General features: G+C 40.6%; 1 pseudogene; it reads left to right on the forward strand.

Annotated features, from left to right (window-relative positions):
- The first annotated feature begins 15,030 nt into the window (after window positions 1-15,030).
- Window positions 15,031-15,130, forward strand: LOC120587903 (uncharacterized; annotated as a pseudogene).
- The last annotated feature ends 4,577 nt before the right edge of the window (window positions 15,131-19,707 follow it).

Consider the following 19,707-nt stretch of genomic DNA (forward strand, 5'->3'; position numbering starts at 1 on the left):
TTTTTTGTAAGAGCTTTCCCAAAGGACAGGACTCCTGGAGGCCTCCCTTCTGCCCCATTTTCTCTCCTCCAGCCTCTGCTCTCTGGGGCCCAACCCTACTCCCCATTCTCACTAAAGCTGAAAGTCATTTCTTATAATCACTTCTCCTTAGCATAAAAATACAAATACATGGCACATATATTTATTTTAGAAAGGGCAGGAAACATGCCTATTTCCATTCCGTTTACCAAGCAACCAAAGGACTCTAAATAGCACACCCTAATGTTTGGGCTGGTTGGTTGGGGCTGTGATTTGCGAGCTCCTTCTTGGCTCTGCTGACTTGACTCTTGTTGAGGACACTGCAGTTGAGTGCCTTGGTTATATCCCCTCGTCCTTTTGGGAGATTAGGGGTTTGGCTCCAGTGCCTTTTAAGTGGACCTTGTTCTCTCAACAGACCTTGACCACTGCAGTGCTTGCTCCTGGAAGGATGGGAAGAAGGCGCCTACATGTCATGTAACTCCCAAACAACCGCCGGGGGAAATCACTCAGCTTTAGAACTTTTTCCTTAGCCTCCCAGGTAGAAGGGAGCATAGATCTTGGGGGAGCCCACTTTTCCTTTCCCATGGGAATTAGGAACTCAGGGACTACAGGGAGTAAGGTAGGATGAGGAGATGGGGCTGAACAATGACCTTGGAGAATGACTTTGGGATTCACGACAGAATAATCAGATGAAGCTCTGAGAGGTAACCAGATTTCAATCAGATAAGAACTGTGCAGTCCCAAAGGATGAGAAGCATATAAAAGAATGCAGGATTCTTTAGACTTAGATCTTAGAAAAATATAGTTACATACCTTAAGGGTCAAATAAATGCAAAATCAGGGGTGTGCCCAGGATGAGGGTTATAGACAGCTGTAGTTTGAAACTTGTAATCGATCACTTGTATCTAAGAGAGTGGTCTCCTCAGCAACCTCCACCTTTAAGTTAGGATATTAGAGACAGGAGATAGGGCCTGGGCCTGACTGGTTCATAGAGTCACCAGTGAGGATTCAGTCAGCACGCGCACAAAATCTCTCAATGATAGCAGTCTCATAGGCTATTCTATAGATTGGAGGAAATTATCTCCCTTATGGGTAGACATCTTAGTGGCGCAGGGAAAGCTTAAAATTCAGCACACGAATGTTTAAGGGAATCAAAACTGTAGTTTTAATACAGATGGTCCTCAACTCACGATGGTTCAACTTGCAAGTTTTTGACTTTACGATGGTGCAAAAGTGATATGCATTTAGTCGCAACCATACTTTGAATTTTGGATTTTGATCTTTTTTGAGCTACCAGTATGCAGTGTGATATTCTCTTGTGTTGTTGGGCAGGAACAGCGAGTCACAGCTCCCAGCCTAGCACGCAAATACTAGGGTAAACAACTGACACTCTACAATGTAGTATTAAATGCATTTTGACTTATGATATTTTCAACTTACAATGGAGTTACAGGGATTTAGCCCCATTATAAATTAGAGAGTATCTGTCTTTTCAAGTTAAAATAAAATGTGCATATTTATTGTCTTACCTGTTCTGGTTGCTATAACAAAATACCATAGGCTGGGCAGAAATTTGTTTCTCACAGTTCTCGAGGCTGGTGAGGGCCTCCTTCATAGTTCATAAGCAGCCATCCGACTTCTCACTGTGTCCTCTTGGTAGAAGGGACAAGGGAGCTCTCTGGGTCTCTTTTATAAGGACACTAATCCCATTCATGGGGCTCCACCCTCATGACCTAATCACCTTTCAAAGCTGTACTTCCTAAACACCATCACATTGGGGGTTAAGATTTCAACATATAAATTTTGGGCAAGCATTCAGTACATGCCAACGATACATTATATACATGCAAATTTAAAGAGAATTTGTCTATTAGACTAATAGACTATTCTTAATATTCTACTTTTATGTTCGTACTTGAATAATTGGTTGAGATTTGTGATTTTAAATCTTTGTAAGTTTACATATAGATTGGAAATTTAAGAGAATTTAAGCTTTGCTATTTTTTGCGCACTTAATTTTTTAAATCTATGAGTCCCTTTAGTACTTGGGAAGCTTTCTCAGTCAGATGAAGTACTTAAAAAGGAATCGAATATATTAAATTTATAAATGCTGCTTAAAATGTTGAAGAGGTTTAATTAACTAAGTGTATAAATGGGACTGAACATTAATCAAAAGCCCTCTCAAAGCGATTGTTAATATTTGCTAGACTTATAAATAGGATAATAAGATTTCTAAGCTGATTTTAAAAGCTTAAAGAAGAGTCATAAATTCCCCAAACTATATATTTAATAAATCAAATACTAATTTTCAAGACCCAAATAAAGCTATGAGTGGTCTTTTCTGTGCACAGAAGCCACCCTTGAGGACATAAAACCTTTCCTCTAACCAGTGAGTGGGTTTTCAGTGGTGCAGGAAGGAGGAGGGCAAGTGGAAAGTGGAGAAGAGAAAATAGATTTTAGTATCCTAGGGACTGTCTCATTCCCAAGTTCACGTTACTTAGGATGTTCTGCCCAATGCCAAAATGTTCATCTCATGGGGAGAGACTATAATTAAGTCTATGCTTACTATGTCAGGGGTCAGAATAGCTGATGGGTGTTTTTGGCAACTAAGATAGCATGTTAAGTCATGATGGCTTCGGGCTCCTAAAAGCCCCTTTCAGGAAGCCCTTGTAGGTAGAGTTCCACTGTTCTGTTTGCTGTAAGTTATTCCTCAAATCATTATCCCTGAGCAAGAATAAGAAAGGCTGTTTCATGGTGGAGCTTGAAGTTTTTGTCTCCCAGAGGGGTTTGAGAGCCAGTGGAATGTGCATCAGTCAGAATTTTTATTCGCGTCTAACAGAAGCCAGCTCTAGCCAGTTTAAGCAGAAACAAAGCTGCTGAATAGCTACTCACAGAACCATTGAGAAAATCCAGCTCAGAAGTGATAGTGGCCAGAACCACAGTCAAAGACATGGAGTAGAAAAAGCTTGGAGAGAAAAAAAACTGCCAATGCTGAGCCTGAGATGCCAGTTTGGGCCTCTGGTGGTGGGTGCCAACATGGGTATTGCTGTCATGCTACCCCTGGAATGGCCATCAGAAGATTTTCTACTATCCTGCTTTCTACTATCCTGCTAGTGCCTGGTCCAAGGTCTCAGGTAGATGTGCCTGGGCAACTTATGTCATGCACCTGTGCCCCAGCTGCAGGGAAGGCTGGAAAAGAGAATGTGGCCTTTCAGCTTCTGTGGTGGGAAGTGGCTCTGATTCCCTCTGAGACTCACAGCAGTGGCGCGTCAGAGCCAGCTTATGAGAGCCTATTGTTAAAATTTCAGGGGCTTGAGCCAATTATTAAACACGACCATTATTAAAATGTAAGTTGTAGCAGGTGTAGTTCTTTACAACTAAAGCCCCTGGACATTACATAAAAGAGAAACATGAGAAGACTCTGAAAGGAGGAGAGAAGAAGGCAGACCAGCTAGGGATACTGGGACCCAAAAAATACACTGGTGAGTTCCTTGGGATTTCTTTTTGCTTTGTATTTTCCATACTTGGCACTGAAGAAGCTGACAACTAGAAATGCCAATGAGTGCAGACAAAAAATCTCCAATAAAAATCTGCTTTTTCTAGCCAAAGGACCAGGAAAGGAACAACATAGCGAGACAGAAAACTTTCAGACAATAACTTCCAAATATCACAGAAAACTGTGGGACCATCCCCACCTATGCTAACAAAATCTAAATGGAGAGCCTAGACTTCTAGCCTTGAGAGATTGTGACAAGGCACTTCAACACCCCTGCTGCGGTGGTGTCATAGAAGGTCAAGTAGGAGACCTGGACTTTCCTATCCACAAAGCAGGTCTTGGAGGAGGCCTAGTGGAGAGTCAGAACTTTCACCATTGCTCAGCAATTAGAGGCAGAGAGAAAAATTTTATAATGATAAAAGATATAATCCACCAAGAAGACTTAGCAATTCTAAATGTGCATGCACCGAACAACAGAGCTATAAAGTGTGCAAAGCAAAAATTGAACTAAAAGGAAACAGACAAATCACAATTATAGTTGGAGACTTCAACATTTCTCTCTCCACAATTGATAGAACAATTGTTAGAAAATCAGCAAGGATACAGAATTCAACAACACCATTAGCCAATAAGATCAATTTGACATTTATAGAACAGTAATTCCACAGAATCAGAATACACATTCTTTTCAAGTGCTCGTGAAGCATATACCAAGATAGACCATATCCTGGGCAATAAAACAAATTGAAACAAATTTAAAAAATTTAAATCATACAGTTTGTTTTCTGACCACAATGGAATCAAGTTGGACTATCAATAATAGAAAAATCTCCAAATACTTGGAAAGGAAACAACACACTTTTAAATAACCCATCAGTCAAAAAGGAAATTTTGAGGGAAATATAAAAAGTCATTGAACTGAATAAAATTAGAATACGATATGTCAAAATTTGAGGGACACAGATGAGCAGTGCAGAGAGGGAAATTTATAGCACTAAATGCAAACAGTAGAAAAGAAGAAAAGTCTTAAATCAATAAGCTAAGCTCCTACCTCAATAATCTAGAATTAAGATGACCAAACTCAACCAAAGCAAATGGAAGGAAGAAAATAATAAAGGTAAGAGCAGAAATTAGTAAAACCAAAAACCAAAAACAACAAACAGACAAAAAACCCAGAAAAAAGAGAAAATCAATGAAAAAAAAAAAGAGATGATTCTTTTAAAAAGTCAATAAAATTGTCAAACCTCTAGCAAGACTAACAAAGAAAAAAGGAGAAAGGACACAAATTACCACCATTTGGAATGAAACAGGATATCACTACCTAGCCTGCAGACATCAAAAGACCAATAAGGGAATACTACGAACAAATCTGTACATATAAACTTGACGACTTAGAAGCAATGGACCATTTCTCAAAAAACACAAACTGCCACAACTCGCTCGATATAAAATAGATAATTTCAGTAGCCCTATAACATTTTAGGAAATAGAATTCTTAATTTAAAAATTCCCATAAAAGAAATCTCTAGACCCAGATGGTTTCGCTGGAGAATTCTACTAAACATTTAAAAAAGAATTAACACCATTTATACAAAAACTCTTCCAGAAAATAGAAGAGGAGGGAACATTCCTTTATTTGTTTTATGAAGTTAGTATTACCCTGATACCAAGACAAGGCAAAGATAATACAAGAAGAGAAATCTAAGGACCAGTATCCCTCATGAATATGGATGCAAAAAATCTTTTTTAAAATTAGCAAATATAATTCAGCAATATATAAAAAAAATAATACATGACCAAGTAGGGGGTTCATTCTAGAGATGCAAAGTTGTTTCAATACTCAAAGTCAATCAATGAAATCACCGTGCTAAAAAATCATCATATCAATTGATACAGAAAGAAGCACTTGTCAAAATTCAGCATCCATTCATGATCAAAACTCACAGAACAACAGAAACAGAGGGAAACTTCCTCAACATGATAAAGGGTATCTACAAAAAAAATCTATAGCTAATATTATACTTAATGGTGAGAGACTGAATGTGCCACCACGAAGACTGGGGTTGAGGTAAGGATGTCCTCTCTCACCACTCTTGTTCAACACAGTGCTGGAAATTCTAGCCAGCGCAATAGGCAAGAAAACAAAAGAAATGAAAAGCCTACAGAGCAGAAAGGAAGAAATAAAATTGTCCGCATTTGCAGATGACATGATTGTCCACATAGAAAACCCTAAGGAATCTATAGAAAAAAACCAAAGCAAAACGACAAGAACTAATAAGTGAGTTTGACAAGGCCACAGTATACAAGGTAAGCATACAGAAATTAATTGCATTTCTATATACTAGCAATAAACACGATACCAAAATTAAAAATACGATACCATTTTCAGCTACTAAAAGATGTAGAAGGTCTATATCCTGAAAACTACATAAAGTGGACAAAAGAAATCAAAGAAGATTTACATAAATGGAGAAACATACAGTATTCATGGATTGGAAGACTCAATATCATAAAGATGTCAGTTCTTCCTAAATTGATATGTAACTTTAATGCAATATTTATTAAAATTTAAGCAAGATTTTTTGGTAGATATAGAAAAGATTATTTGAAAATTTATATGGAAAGGTATAGGAACTAATAGCTAAAACAATTTTGAAAAAGAATAAAGTGGGATGAATTAGTTTACTTGATTTCAAGACTTATTATATCGCTACAGTAATAAGACTGTGTGGTATTGGTGGAGGGACAGACACATGGATTAATGGAACAGAACAGAGACCTCAGATGTAGACCCACACAAATATGCCCAACGGATTTTTGACAAAAAGTGCAAAAGCAATTCGATGGAGGAAAGATAGCCTTTTCAACAAATGGTACTGGAGCAATTGGATATCCATAGTAGGAGGATACTCTACTTAAACCTTATACCTTATATAAAATGAACTCAAAATAGATCACAGATTTAAATGTAAAACTTAAAACTAGAAAAAATTTAGGAACAAGTGTTTTGAACTCTGTATCTGGTAGATTACTCGTCTCCATTTTGTCTATTTTTTTTTTTTTCCTAAAGCTTTATTCTGTTCTTTCATCTTAGACATGTTTCTTTGTCTCCCCATTTTGGCTGCCTCCCTACGTTTGTTCCTATGTATTAGGTAGGGCTCCTAAGTCTCCCAGTCTTAGTAGAGTGGCTTTATGTAGTAGGTGTCCAGTTGGACCCAGTGGCACAGTCTTTCCTGGTCACCCGAGCCAGGCTCTCAAGGTATGTCCTCTGTGTGGGTTGTGTGTGCTCTGCTATTGTGGTTGAGCCTTGGTTGCTGTTTGCATGTTGATGGGAGGGATTGACCCTTGGGCTGATTGATTGTGAGGACTGGCCAGTGAGAGATTGACCCTATGGAGGATTTACTTTAGCAGGGCTCTGGTGCCTGCCTAGTCTGTCCTTTGGGTGTGTCCTCCTCAGATGCAGCCCTAGGTGGTGCTTCAGCTCTAGGTCTCCAGCTTCGGTGGAAGCAATCCACTGGGTGTACCGGTCCAAGGGCCTCCTGGGAGGGGCCTCTGTAGCCGAGATGACACTCCCAATTCTCAGTGGCCACAGGCGGTTGTGGACCAGGCTGCATCTCTGCCCCTCTTACCAGTCTCCAGGTGACCTCTTATGTGTGTCCCCAGTTGTAGGACTTCTGTTCAGCCAGATCTCAGGCGACTCCCAATGATGGTTGGTTTGTAATTTTGTTGTAATTTTGATGTGGTTATGAGAGGAAGTGAGCACAGCATCTACTTTCTATGCTGTCTTGACCAAAATCAAGTTTGGCAGTTTCTTAAAAACCTAACCATGCAAGTTAAATATGCCCCAGCAATTGCATTCCTGGGCATTTATCACAGAGAAATGAAGACTTATGTTTACACAAAAACTTGTACACAAGTGTTTATAGCAGCTTTATTCACAATGACCCAAAACTGGAAATAACTCAAATGTCCTTCACTGGGTGAATGGTTAAATAAACTGGAATACTAGTCAGTAATGAAAAGAAATGAATTTTTGATATACACGACAATCTATGTGTATCTCCAGAGAATAATGCTGAGTGAAAAAAGCCAGTCCCCCAAAGTTATACACTGTATGATTCCATTTATATAATATTCTTATAGTGACAAAATTGTAGAAATAGAGAACAGGTTAGTGGTGTTCAGGTATTAAGGAGGGAATGTGGGTAGGAGGGATGTGGGTGGACATTAAAGGTCAGAATGGGGGTCATTATTGTGATGGCAATGTTCTATATCTTGGCTGTGTCAAAGTCAGTATCCTTGTTGTGAGATTGATCTCAGAATAAAAAGCTTAATTTTAAAAAGTAAATTATATAAATTCGATTAAATATATTAATTGTATTTAATATTCAAACTTGTCACTTATTATTTTATTACTTTTACTATTATCTGTGTTCTTGAAGTTACTTATGCCTGTTGTATCTGTATAATGGAGAGATTCTAGAATGATGTCCTATTGTGCCTTTCTTCCTAGTAGTGCATTCAGTGACATCATGTTGATAGCTGGAAATCAGCCACAGTGGAAGAACCTACACCATAGGAATGAGCAAATTGGGTCTCCCTCCCTTCATAGTAGTCTGTTAAACTTTTAGCGGGACACCACTGCTTATAAGGTAAGGAATTTCCCAAACATAGGAAGTGAGTTTAGATACTGGATGACCACCCTTAACCCCAACCAAATAACAAATATCTATCAAAAAATGGGAAATGACTCAGATCAGTTGTGAGAGTCTATTTCCTTTTTACTTTGTTGCTATTCTCATCTTACACATGGCAGTTGTAGATTGTGAGTAGAGTGGATGCTAGGGAAAGGAATCCTTGTTGTCAATCTTGTTTTCTGAATATTCAGTAGATAAATGGCAGAATGGTGGAACTACAAAAAATGGAGCCTTAAGAATGCTTAGATACCTTTACATTTTCCCCTAGTCAATGTCCTCTCTACTCTCTATTCATCAAATTCTGATTTTTTCTTTAGCATGCTAATCTAGGGACCACTGGTTTTCCTCTTCCAGAAGACTTTTCTCCCCTGCTTCTCTATTTGGCCATAGGTGGGATGAGAGTAAGGAGAGATGGGCCTGTGGATAGGGATTTGGTCAACCATCCTATCCCATATTGTGGCTATAATGACTGGTCCATTGACATGCACAAACAAGGAGATGCTCGGACACTGAGTATAAGGAGTACTTTTCATTTACTAGGGTTGATAAATTGGCACTGGCAGCATCCATTCTCCCTGCCACAAAATGAGGGCCTCTCTGCAGCCAGAGTGTGGCCAACCCAGAGCTGGGCAGATGTGAGAGAGAGAGAGACAGACAGACAATAGTCTTATTTGGGCTGTATCCCTGGGAGCCCCTGAGGTCCTATTTCCTACAGCTTGTCCTTCCTAGCTAAATTCCATTTTTGGCTTTAGCAAATTCCATTTGAGTTTTTTGGCATGTGCAGCCAAAAAAAATTCCAGATAAGCATCCACTCCTTATAGAGCCTCCTCCGGTCTCCACGGCTTTCCTTCCCTCCTCTCGCTCTCAATCCTTTGCCCTCTATTTGGCATTTATATATGTGGTCTAACACTGCCAGCCACAACCTAAAACCATGGGAAACCCCTTTCTACCTACAGATCTGGTTAACTTACAGATAATCTTCAGAGGGCCTCTGAGCAGGATGCTTCTCTCTGCTGAGTGTCTTTGGATGCTGCAGCCAGCCATGCAGTTGAGTCAGAGGCAGGAGAACAACGTGATTCTACTGTTTTATAGCCTGCAAGAAACATTTGGGCAGGAATATACATTTTTTTTCAATATAGAAGAAACCTCCAAAAATCAAGCCAAATGTTTTGAGAAACATTTTATGGTGGAAACTGATTGGGTGCCCAGACACCTCTGTCTTCGTTTCCCATATTCCTTGATTTATTTTGGCACCAGAACGTCTGTCGTGCTACCATCTAGCCACATGTTAATTTTTTTTTGTCTATGCAAGGGTGTAAACTGCATATGGTTTATTTCAATTAGCTTAATTGTTTTTGGTATTAAATAGCTAATTGTCTTAATTAGCTTCCGAAGACAACGATGCCGACAACGGTAATGACTACATCTTCTCCATATGGTTACAGAAGACGGATGGTTCCATTTCCCATCTTTGGACTGTGCAGGTCTCAGGAGGAGGACCGGGGATGCAGGGGGAGGAAGATTGAAGTCCTCCAGAGAGCTGACCTGGCCTTGGATGCAAAACCTGAATATTAAAAATAAATGAGGAGGTGATGGACAGGGGAATAAAACAGGAGAATGAAGGATTTATGTAGGACTTGAGTCATCTATTTTCTCCATGTTCATACCATGGAGTGATGCTGGGTGAATAATAATAACAACACATGTCATGGTGCCAGCAGGTCGTATTGGCTATGATCTGAAGAGGCAATGTTTGAAGACCAAATTGTGGGACACTGAAAGTGAGAAATGCCCCCTAGTGCTATCTGTCTTAGGAAGAGCTGGTACCAGTCAAAGCCTAGGTGACATTTCTTTGGCAAATCTGGCTTAGATGAAGTTCATAGCTAGTGTCTGGCATATATTAGGAGCTTAATATATGTTTTAATCAGCACCTGCCAGGAAATCCTCTGGGCTCCATCTTCGAAATATATCTAGACCCTGACACTTAGCATCTTCTTTACCTCCACTCTCCTGCTCTGATTCAGCACCATCTTTGACCTTCTTGCCTCCAGCAGCTCCCCACTTATCTCTCTGCAGCTTATTCTTAACATAGCAGCCAAACGAATCTTTTCAGACATAAATCATATCATATCAGTGCTCTTCTCAGAATTCTCTAATGCCTCGCATCTTACTCAGAGTAAAAGCCAGAGTCCTTGAGATGACCTGCAAGGTCCTTCTGATCCTATCTTACCTTTCTGAGCTCAGCTACTCCTGCTCGCCTGCTGCATCTGCACTCCACACGTTCATGCCTTAGGGCTGCGCTGCCCAGTTCCATTCCCACCAGTCACATGTGCTTAGTGAGTGCCGTATGGGATCGTGTACTTACAGAACATTTTCATCATCACAGAAAGTTCTACCGCACAGTGCTTCTTTAGGGACTTGACACTGGCTAGAAAGCTCTTCCCAAAGACATCCCCATGGCAAACTCCCTCAACCCCTGAGTCTCTGCTCAAATGTTACCTTCTCCAAGAGACTGATTTAAAACTCTCAGCCTACGATCCAGTCCCTGCTTTCATCATTCCTGCTCCCCTTGGTCTGTTCTATTATTATTATTTTTTTTTACAGTGCTTAACACCTTATCGCTTATACAATTTAGTTATTTGTTATGCTCATTGCTTATTGTTCATCTCTCCCCATGACCATGTATGCTCTAAGAATAGGGATTTGGGCCAGTTTCGTCCACTGTTGTATACTCAGCATCTGGAACAGTGCCTGGCACAGAGTTGGTACTCATGAAATGTTTTTCAAAGTAATTAGTTAATTAATCAACATATTTATCGAGACCCCACTGCGTTCCAGACTCATGCTAGGCACTGGGGATGCATAGAAGAATAAAATAGATATTGTCCCTACTGTCATGGAGTTTCTATTCCAGTGGGAGAGACAAGTAAACAAATTACGAAATACAAATCATGAAAGTTCTATGAAAGAGACCAATAGGGAGCAAAAATAGAGAATATCATGTGTGTGTGTATGTGTGTTGGGGTGGGGAGACTTTTTGATGAGGACAAGCCAGCTATGTAAGGAAGGGTGGTAGGAGGAGGGGGTTGCAGGGAAGGTTGAAAAGTATTTCAGAGTAAAGAGCATGTGCACAGACTCTGACGCAGGCAGGAATGCATGCCTGGGTGAGTGACTAGTGCTTGGGAGATGACCATGAGTTATGAATCATCATAGATCAGCCAGTGAGAGAGGTCTGCCTTCCATGGCATGCTACTCAAAGTGTGGTCTTGAACCAGCACCATCTGAATCATCTGGGATCTTGTTACAAATACAAATTTATGGAGCCAAACCCAGACTTGGGAATTTGTGCTTTAACAAGTCCTCCAGGTGATCCTGATGCTCACTGTTCTATATAACACCGTACCCCTTTATAGAATCTAAGCACGTAGTGGGCACCTGATAACTGTTGTTTGAATGAATGAATGAATGAATGAATGAGGGGATATATGTAACAATCACCACAGCACCTGTTCCTTTTTATGTTCTCATTCTTTGGCAGAAGCTCAGATGATAATTACCATGAAATACAAAGTGATGCTTTCTTTATTTACTGAGCCAGAGGGCAATCATTAAGGGGAAGAATGAAAGAGAAGAAAATACCTGAGCGTCATAGGAATTCAGAGATTTGGATTTAGAGAGGAGAGCGAAAGCTATTCCTGCTGGGAGAAAGCAAAGGTTTGAGGAGCATGGCTTGATCATGGCAGAGAGGAGGGGGCCACCAGCCGGAAAGGGAAGTAGGTGTGAGAGGAAGTGGGGACGATGCTGGAAGACGGACAGCTCTCGATGGCTGGTGTAGAAAGCACACAGTAGGTAAAGGGAGCTGGTTGCGTGATGTTTTTAAGAAGGTAGTGTTGCCATTTGCAAGGTGGTTGGAGTGACAAAATGTACAGTGGTCTTGGCCTTGCTCTACAGAATGCCTTAGCTACGCATCTAATGTTTAAAAGAGCAGGAAGGCACTGTCACCGTCTAGCATTTTTTATATGCCCCACACTGTTCTAAGCATTTTACATGCATATGCTCATTCAATTCTCACAATTCAATGAGGTAGCTACTTGTATTATTTGCCTAATGAGGGGACTGTAACACAGAGAGGTCAAATAACTTGCCCAGGGTCACCTAGCCCGTAAGTGGAAGAGCTCATATTAAACCAAGGCAGTCTGGTTCCACTACACTATGTTGCCTCAACTACACTATGAGTCCAAAGGAACTTGGTATCACATTCTCTGCCTTGCTGCTCACCAGTCCCCTTGGAAGCCTTGTGGGGGAGGGTGGGCTCCTCGGTACATCCCTCCTTTCTCCTCCCCTCTGGCTCTGTCCCCTCCCTGGCTCCCACTCCTCCCTCCTCCACCCTCTGGTTTCCACGGTCAGCGTGCCAGCCAATTAGAGTTGGTGGAATGCCTTCGTGTGTAGGAAGAGGTGGCTGTGGGGATGGTCCCAGGTCTGGGCAGGGGTGGAATTAAATTTTATGGGGCTTGAAGTTTATACTATCTTGGTAGCCTTCTTTAAGAAAAGGAATACAACAATGTTTTGCTTTTGCAAATTTTACAAAACAATTGACCTTGTCCATAGCAAGGCCTCACTGCCCGCCCAGGGTCTTGGAGGGGGCCACATTAGCTTTGCGGAAGACCCACCTCTGGATCCTGACTGGCTTTTCTGGCCATCCCAGAATGAAGGATGTAAAAGATGAGCATCTTTCTCTTGCTAATAGTGATCTCCTCTTAGAGCAAAGTCAAGTGCTTGAGTATCTTTTTTCTCACCTCCCCAAAGCCTTGTGGTGACCCTATGTCATTTTGGCTTGGGAGAGAGCAAGAAAACTCCACCCTGCCTGATTTAGGAGAATAGGGGTTTGTTGATTAATGGGCAAGACCATAGGTAGAGGGCTCTGCAGTGTTCGAGTCCGAAGTTGGGACCCCAGTGCTGTAAATTGGGACATGTGGACTGCTTGCTGAAAAAGGAGCTGGTATTCTCCTGGCTGGACTCCATGGGACAGGCTGCCATCGCCTGCAGTAAATGACTCCACATCTTTCCCCTCTGCTGGCTCCGTTCTTATTTTATTCCATTCCTGTGTACATTTTGCAGGCACGGTTCAATCAGGGAGTGGCTTGGCTGTAGCCTCGTTAAGGACCTGGCTCTTTATATAAGTAATTTAGCAGGTAGCAAAGCTACGTATACAGCTTCTCTAAACAAGTCTATGCCCAAATCTCATTTGGGCTGGCATGGTTATGCTACAAACCTGGTCTGGCCCATCCTTAGTACGGGGACATGATCATAGTGGCTTGAGGAGCATTAATTGAGAGGTTTGGATAGGTTTCAAGGCAGGAGAGCTAGAGAGACAAACCAGAGGTGGGGTAGGCACCCAAAGGTAAGAGATGAAGGGTAAAGTGGGGAGTTGTGCCTGGAGATGGAGAGTAAAGCTCAGACATATTACACCATCATGTTCCACTAGATTTCAAAGAACAAATGCTCCATTCTCAAGGGGATGACGGTGGTCTTGGCATGTGGGTAGGACTAATGTTGCTATTGAAAGCACCCATTTGATATTTAAATATTCTCTCTTTTCATTTTCTTTTCTCTCTCTCTCTCAGAAGAAATTGACTATAAATGACAACTTCACAGACAGTCCTGAGCTACAGATTAGAGCTAAGCCAGCAGTCCTGGAATTTATAATCATAACCTTTTGGAAATGAACTACTAACGAATCAAAACACAAGTTTATTAAGTATCTAACCTGGGCTGTAGCAATTATCAAAGGCACCTCGTCAGCCAATAATTCTAAAATGGTTGAAATTGCTGCTGCCCCTTTAATCAGGTCTCAAGCTTGGGTGCTTGGGGTCCCCCCTCTTCTGCCTTCCTCATGCTTCACATGTAAGAATTGCCAGAGCCCGGGTGAGATGTCCTTTTTGTTTTTCGATTTTGTTTTTCATCCTTCAAGGATTCATGCAATAAGGTTCAAAGCCTGAAGACGGTAAAAATGAGAATTAAGGGCTAAATGTTCAAGTGTCCTGAAATGTGCCCATTCCTTTTAAGAAAGACTGTGTTATTTGAGCAAGAAGCAGAGCAACAGGCAGAGTTCATGTAGAAACGGAAATGAAGACTAAATTGTAAAAGAAATACTTGTTGAAAGTAACAAGTTAATGAGGCAGATTGACCTTGAGAGCAGGATTTACTTTTATTAAGGTCACTGTGTAGTGAATACAAATCCTTACTGTAAATGTGTGCGTGTGGGGCTGGCATGTCCCCTTCTGACTCAGGCTGCTCTTGGTCAGTGGTTGCTAAAGGGCCGGGGTTTTAGGCCATGGATGTATAACATGAAGTAACATCACGAGAAAGGGATGCTGTTTAGAATCACACTGGCTGCACTTGAATGTTGCCTTCATCATTTACTAGGTAAATGACCTTGGGCAAGTTACTTAATCTCTCCATGCCTCAGTTTCCACATTTCTCAAGGGATAAGATTGATACCTGCCTTTAGGGGTTGTCATGAGAACTCTGCTGTGTAAATGTTCATTGTTATGGTGATGAATTTATTTTCAATACTTCTGATCTGATAAAGGAAAGGTCTCAGTTTGGTGATAATACGTCTTACATAGCCACTTTTGGCCCTTGATAACATCCCTTTTAGAGAGAGCAGGGCTTAGTTTCAGAATTAGCTAGAACATAATCATACTGCTTTTTTTTTATTATGTTAATTTTTATGGTTACCTCATATTTATATGGCAAGTGAAACAGGTTTTCTCTTTATAACAGTGACATAAAATTTTCTAAAAAAGTAACTTCAGTGCTTGCTTTGGCAGCATATAAAATTGGAACGATACAGAGAAGATTAGCATGGCCCCTGAGCAAGGATGACACACAAATTCGTGATGTGTCCCGTATTTTTCCAGATTCTAGGAAAAAAAAAAAATAATACTGGAAGTTGAAAAAAAGTAACTTTATTTAAATAAAATGTGACTTGATTTAAACAAAAATGTTGAGAAGACGGTAGATGTAAGTAGAAAATGAAGAAAGCAAATGTAATGAAAATGAAACATGGCTGACAGAGGTAGCAGACTGAGCAATCTTGTCTAAAAAATTTCCAGCACAAAAACACTGAGATTGAGACACATTTGGGCATTTTTATATTCAGGCGAGGGTGCTTCCTCTGGCATCCTCCTGGTTTCCTTTGGCCCTTACATGTAAGTGGTCACAGAGATGAGTCACTGGGTCAGTCAAGTGACTGCCCCATCCTATGCCCACACACACCGTCCCCATGATTTTGTCCCCACTGACCACTGGGACAAAGGCTCCCAGGGGAAACAGGCAGACTCTGATCATTAGTGCAAGGTACTAGGGGTGTGTGTGTGTGTGTGTGTGTGTGTGTTACACTACATTGGAAAGTGGAATTGTGAAGAACTGATTATTTCAAGAACCTGTGAACAACTGATACAGTTAAGCCTGAACCTATGGTTTCTCTTTCCAGACACTGTATTTCTCACTCGCCCTAAATGAGAAAGAGCAGATCTGCCAGGTGTCAGGAAAGCAAAGGGAATGTGACTATTTCCATTGAGGGTGAAGGCAAAAGACATGAAACATGTGTTTTTAGATATAAATAGGTCAAAAAAGATGGAAACATAAAATTCTGGAAATGATATGATCTAACTAAGTTATTATAGAAAGGCAGATATGGGGACCATTTAAGAAAATTCTGGATAACATAAGCTATAAATTAATGGATCGTATGAATGGTTGAAATAAAGACCTTTAACCCCCAACTATGAGAATTTATGTTTCTATAACTCTATATCTTGGACTTCCAGAATCCTCTCCTTGGGGCTGGCTGTGGGAACCCATCCCAGGGCAGCTTGTGTCAGCTCTGGACTAGTCCTGTGTGAGGCAGGTAGGGTACCTGTCTCCACTAGAATGCTATTACCGTAAACTAAATTATTCTCGACTTCTTTCCTGCGAATCTCCTATTTGCTTCTATGGCATTCCTGTTATATAAGTGTCAAGGTTTGAAACTTTTGGGGTCATAAAGTTCAATTGGTTTTCTCTTTCATTTCTTCATTCGACTGATCATTAACTCCTCCAAAGTTTTCTGTGCAATTAGTATGAGCTCAGTGTCTTTCTGTTCATTCTTTCTGTTCACATTGCCATCTTCTTCAGCTGGTTCTTCTTTCAATAAATACCAACGGCTTAACGTGTGCTGGAACACGACCTGTGTCATCTTATGCCTGAATCCTTGATCATAGTACCCGGCATATAATTGGTGCTCAGGAGGTATTTATTGAGTTGCTGTGAGGGTGTCTCAGCCTTCTCCTTCCTGCTGGGAATGTTTCTGTTGTGTTGGTGGGAAGAGAAAAGCCCTCATGAGACCCCAGTCCAGTCTGAATACTTAATTCTTCCTTGAAACTGACATCATCCTAGGGATCCGGTCTGGGGATCCACCCAGACCTTCTTTGTCCTCCTAAAAAATCCTAATGTGGACATATAAGAGGACAACTGGATGACCACAGTTTAATTCACCTGTGCCCAGTTGGTCAAATAAATGAAGGTATGAACTGCAGGCAGCTGAAGGCCACTGGGGCTGCACGTGACGTCATCAGAGATGCTCTGCCTTAGGTCCTTGATCTTTAAGTTCGGCCATCCCCTGCTTTCATTCTTTAGTCAGTTTTCAGAGAATCCTTTTCCACTGGGGGAACCTAAGTTGGTATTCTTATTACTAAAGAAAGGTAAAAGACAAAGCATATGAAAATATTTATATACTCAAACTCAGTTCCTAAGTGGAGAAACACTTCATCGATATAAGAGCGGTGGCGCTTTATTATAGATAGATAAAGTTGTCCCTTGCCCATTGAATTAATAATCTGACTTTAATACTGGGTGTATAGAATGGAGTTTAGAGGAAGATGGCCATTAACTTTCCATGGCACATTTTTCAATAGAATTCCCTCATAGTAAATATTTTTTTATTCAGGGATAATATGCTATAGTGTTTTCAAAACGATTTCTTTTTCAACAGTAAAATGATTGTGTTATTTTGATTACATTCTCAGTCCTAGGTAATTGTTTCATTTTCCATTTCTAAAAGGAATTCAGACACCTAACACAATTGTACCTTGACACCAATTCAGATCGTCATGAAGAATTTTGTCGAGAGAATTCATTGAGTTGTGAATACCTTCTTTGCCCACATTTGATTTCCTCAAATCATCTGTGATTCATAGGTAGCACAGATGTTCCCAGCTGCTGGAAAATGAAGCTTGAAGTTGATGCTGATAAGGAGAAAAATACTTAATTCAAATTCCAAGAATTGTTTGACCTAAATCAATTTCAACTTGAGGAAATGGGGTCAACTCTCTGTCCCTCAGAAGAACCACCCTGGTGATTAAAAAGTAAATCTTGAAGAATTAAATTATGTTGCTGTTCAGCTTTCATATGCACACTGAGGGGGAAAAAAAAAAAAAAAAAACCCAGCGCATCAAAGGCTGTCAGAATAACTCAATTTAGTGATAGTGGCAAAGCATTGTGAAAAAAGACACTCTAGGCAGCAAGCTTTGCTCGGGGGAACTGCTACACACTTCAATTGGTATCAGAGAGAAAAGAAGTCTTTCAAATGAATAATTTTATGACTTTCAATCATACACATACTGCTTGAGTATCAAATTATTTTAAATGAGAACTTCAAAAAGATCTACTTCTTAAATGAGTAAAAAGCCCTAAACGGCTTCCGAACAGAACAAAGAGATTTGGATTAAAATGCCGAACAGAAATGGATCTTGTGCTGGACATTTCTGTGCCAGGCAGGATTCTCGAGACATGTACAGGGTAGAATTGACCCTCTGATGGAAGGGAGCACAGACCGCAGGATTTAATAGATAATGAAACTCAGCCCTCCTCGTTTTATACCCGCCAGACCCATTCAGTGTCCAGTCCAAACGCATCCCAAGTTAATGTTCTCTGAGTGGCACGGAGAAAAGTTAGTGATTGATAAAGTGCTGTGGGTTGTGGGATTAATGAAAGACAGTGGCTTGTGTGTCAACTCTCCTAGATTACATTTGCATTTTAAAAGAGAGATTTAATACCTTTAACTCTTAGCTCATCCCTAAGGCAAAGATTTTCAGGTAACTGGGTACATGGTCTTTGTCCCCCAGTTTTTTCTTTCTCAGGGAAGTAGTGAAGAAGACACAGGCTCATGAAAGTGAAAATGCTCTGAGGACTTGGAGATGTGATGGGAAGATGTATTCGTCATGTCTTTTTATTTTGTATTTTTGATGCTTTGACATCTTGGGACCTTGCTGAGTCTGGAGAGACTGCCCCTTCCAGGGTTAGCTCATTCCTACAGGTAGTCAACAGCTCACCTGCAAACCCACCAATCCAGAGTCCATACCTCAAACCACCTCCTTTATGAAATTCTTACACTCCAGGCCACTATTTTTCTGCCCTAATCACCCTAGCTCCAGGTACCAGACGACTAGGAACAGCCCTCATGCCCCAGGGTCCACTGAAATTATTCAAATGAGCCCATGCCAAACCTGCTGACCTCGCCTCACCAGTTTCTTCCTGCAGAAATCACAAAGAAGGCTCCTGGCATTTCCCCCTCACTTCCCCTGCCTACTAACTGGTTCCGGGGCTTCCTCATAAGACCCTCCGTGAAACGGCATGCTCCATTCTTTTGAGATCTACGAGGATAACAAACTATCTTTTAAAAATAATTAATTAATCATTATTTTTTTAGTTATGACGTTTTTAAAAAAGCAATTTAAAATCCACAGCAAAATTGAGGGAAAGGTATAGAGATTTCCCGTATCCCCTTGCCCCCACATATTCATAACCTCCTCCGCTGTCAACAAGCCTCCCACCCCCAGTGGTACATTTTTTTACAATTGATGAACCTATATTGACACATAATCATAATTGTTCAAAGTCCATAGTTTACATTACTGTACACTCTTGATGATTTGCATTCTATGGGTTTGTCAAATGGATAATGACGCGTATCCATCATTATGGTATCATACAGAGTATTTTTACTGTCTTAAAAATCCTCCATGTGCTCAGTTTATTCATCCACTCTCAGCTCTTGATAAGCACTGATCTTTTTATTGTCTCAGTAGTTTTGCCTTTTCCGGAATATCATACAGCTACTATAAAAATCCACGTGCAGGTTTTTGTGTGGACGTTAAGTTTTCAACTCCTTTGGATAAACATCAAAGATCATGATTACAGGATCACATAGTAAGAGCATGTTTAAGTTTTGTAAGAAATATCAAACCATCTTTTAAACTTTAAAGCGATTATGCCGTTTTGCATTCCCAACAGCCACGAATGGGAGTTCCAATTGCTCCACATCCTTGCCAGCATTTGGTATTGTTAATGTTCTGTGTTCTGGATTTTGGTCATTCTAATTGATGCATAATTGTATCTTATTGTTGTTTTAATTTGTATTTCCCTGGTGTTATATGATGTGGAGTATCTTTT

The sequence above is a fragment of the Pteropus medius genome, unplaced genomic scaffold, assembly GCF_902729225.1.
Source record: "Pteropus medius unplaced genomic scaffold, Ma_sr-lr_union100, whole genome shotgun sequence".
Lineage (NCBI taxonomy): Eukaryota > Metazoa > Chordata > Mammalia > Chiroptera > Pteropodidae > Pteropus > Pteropus medius.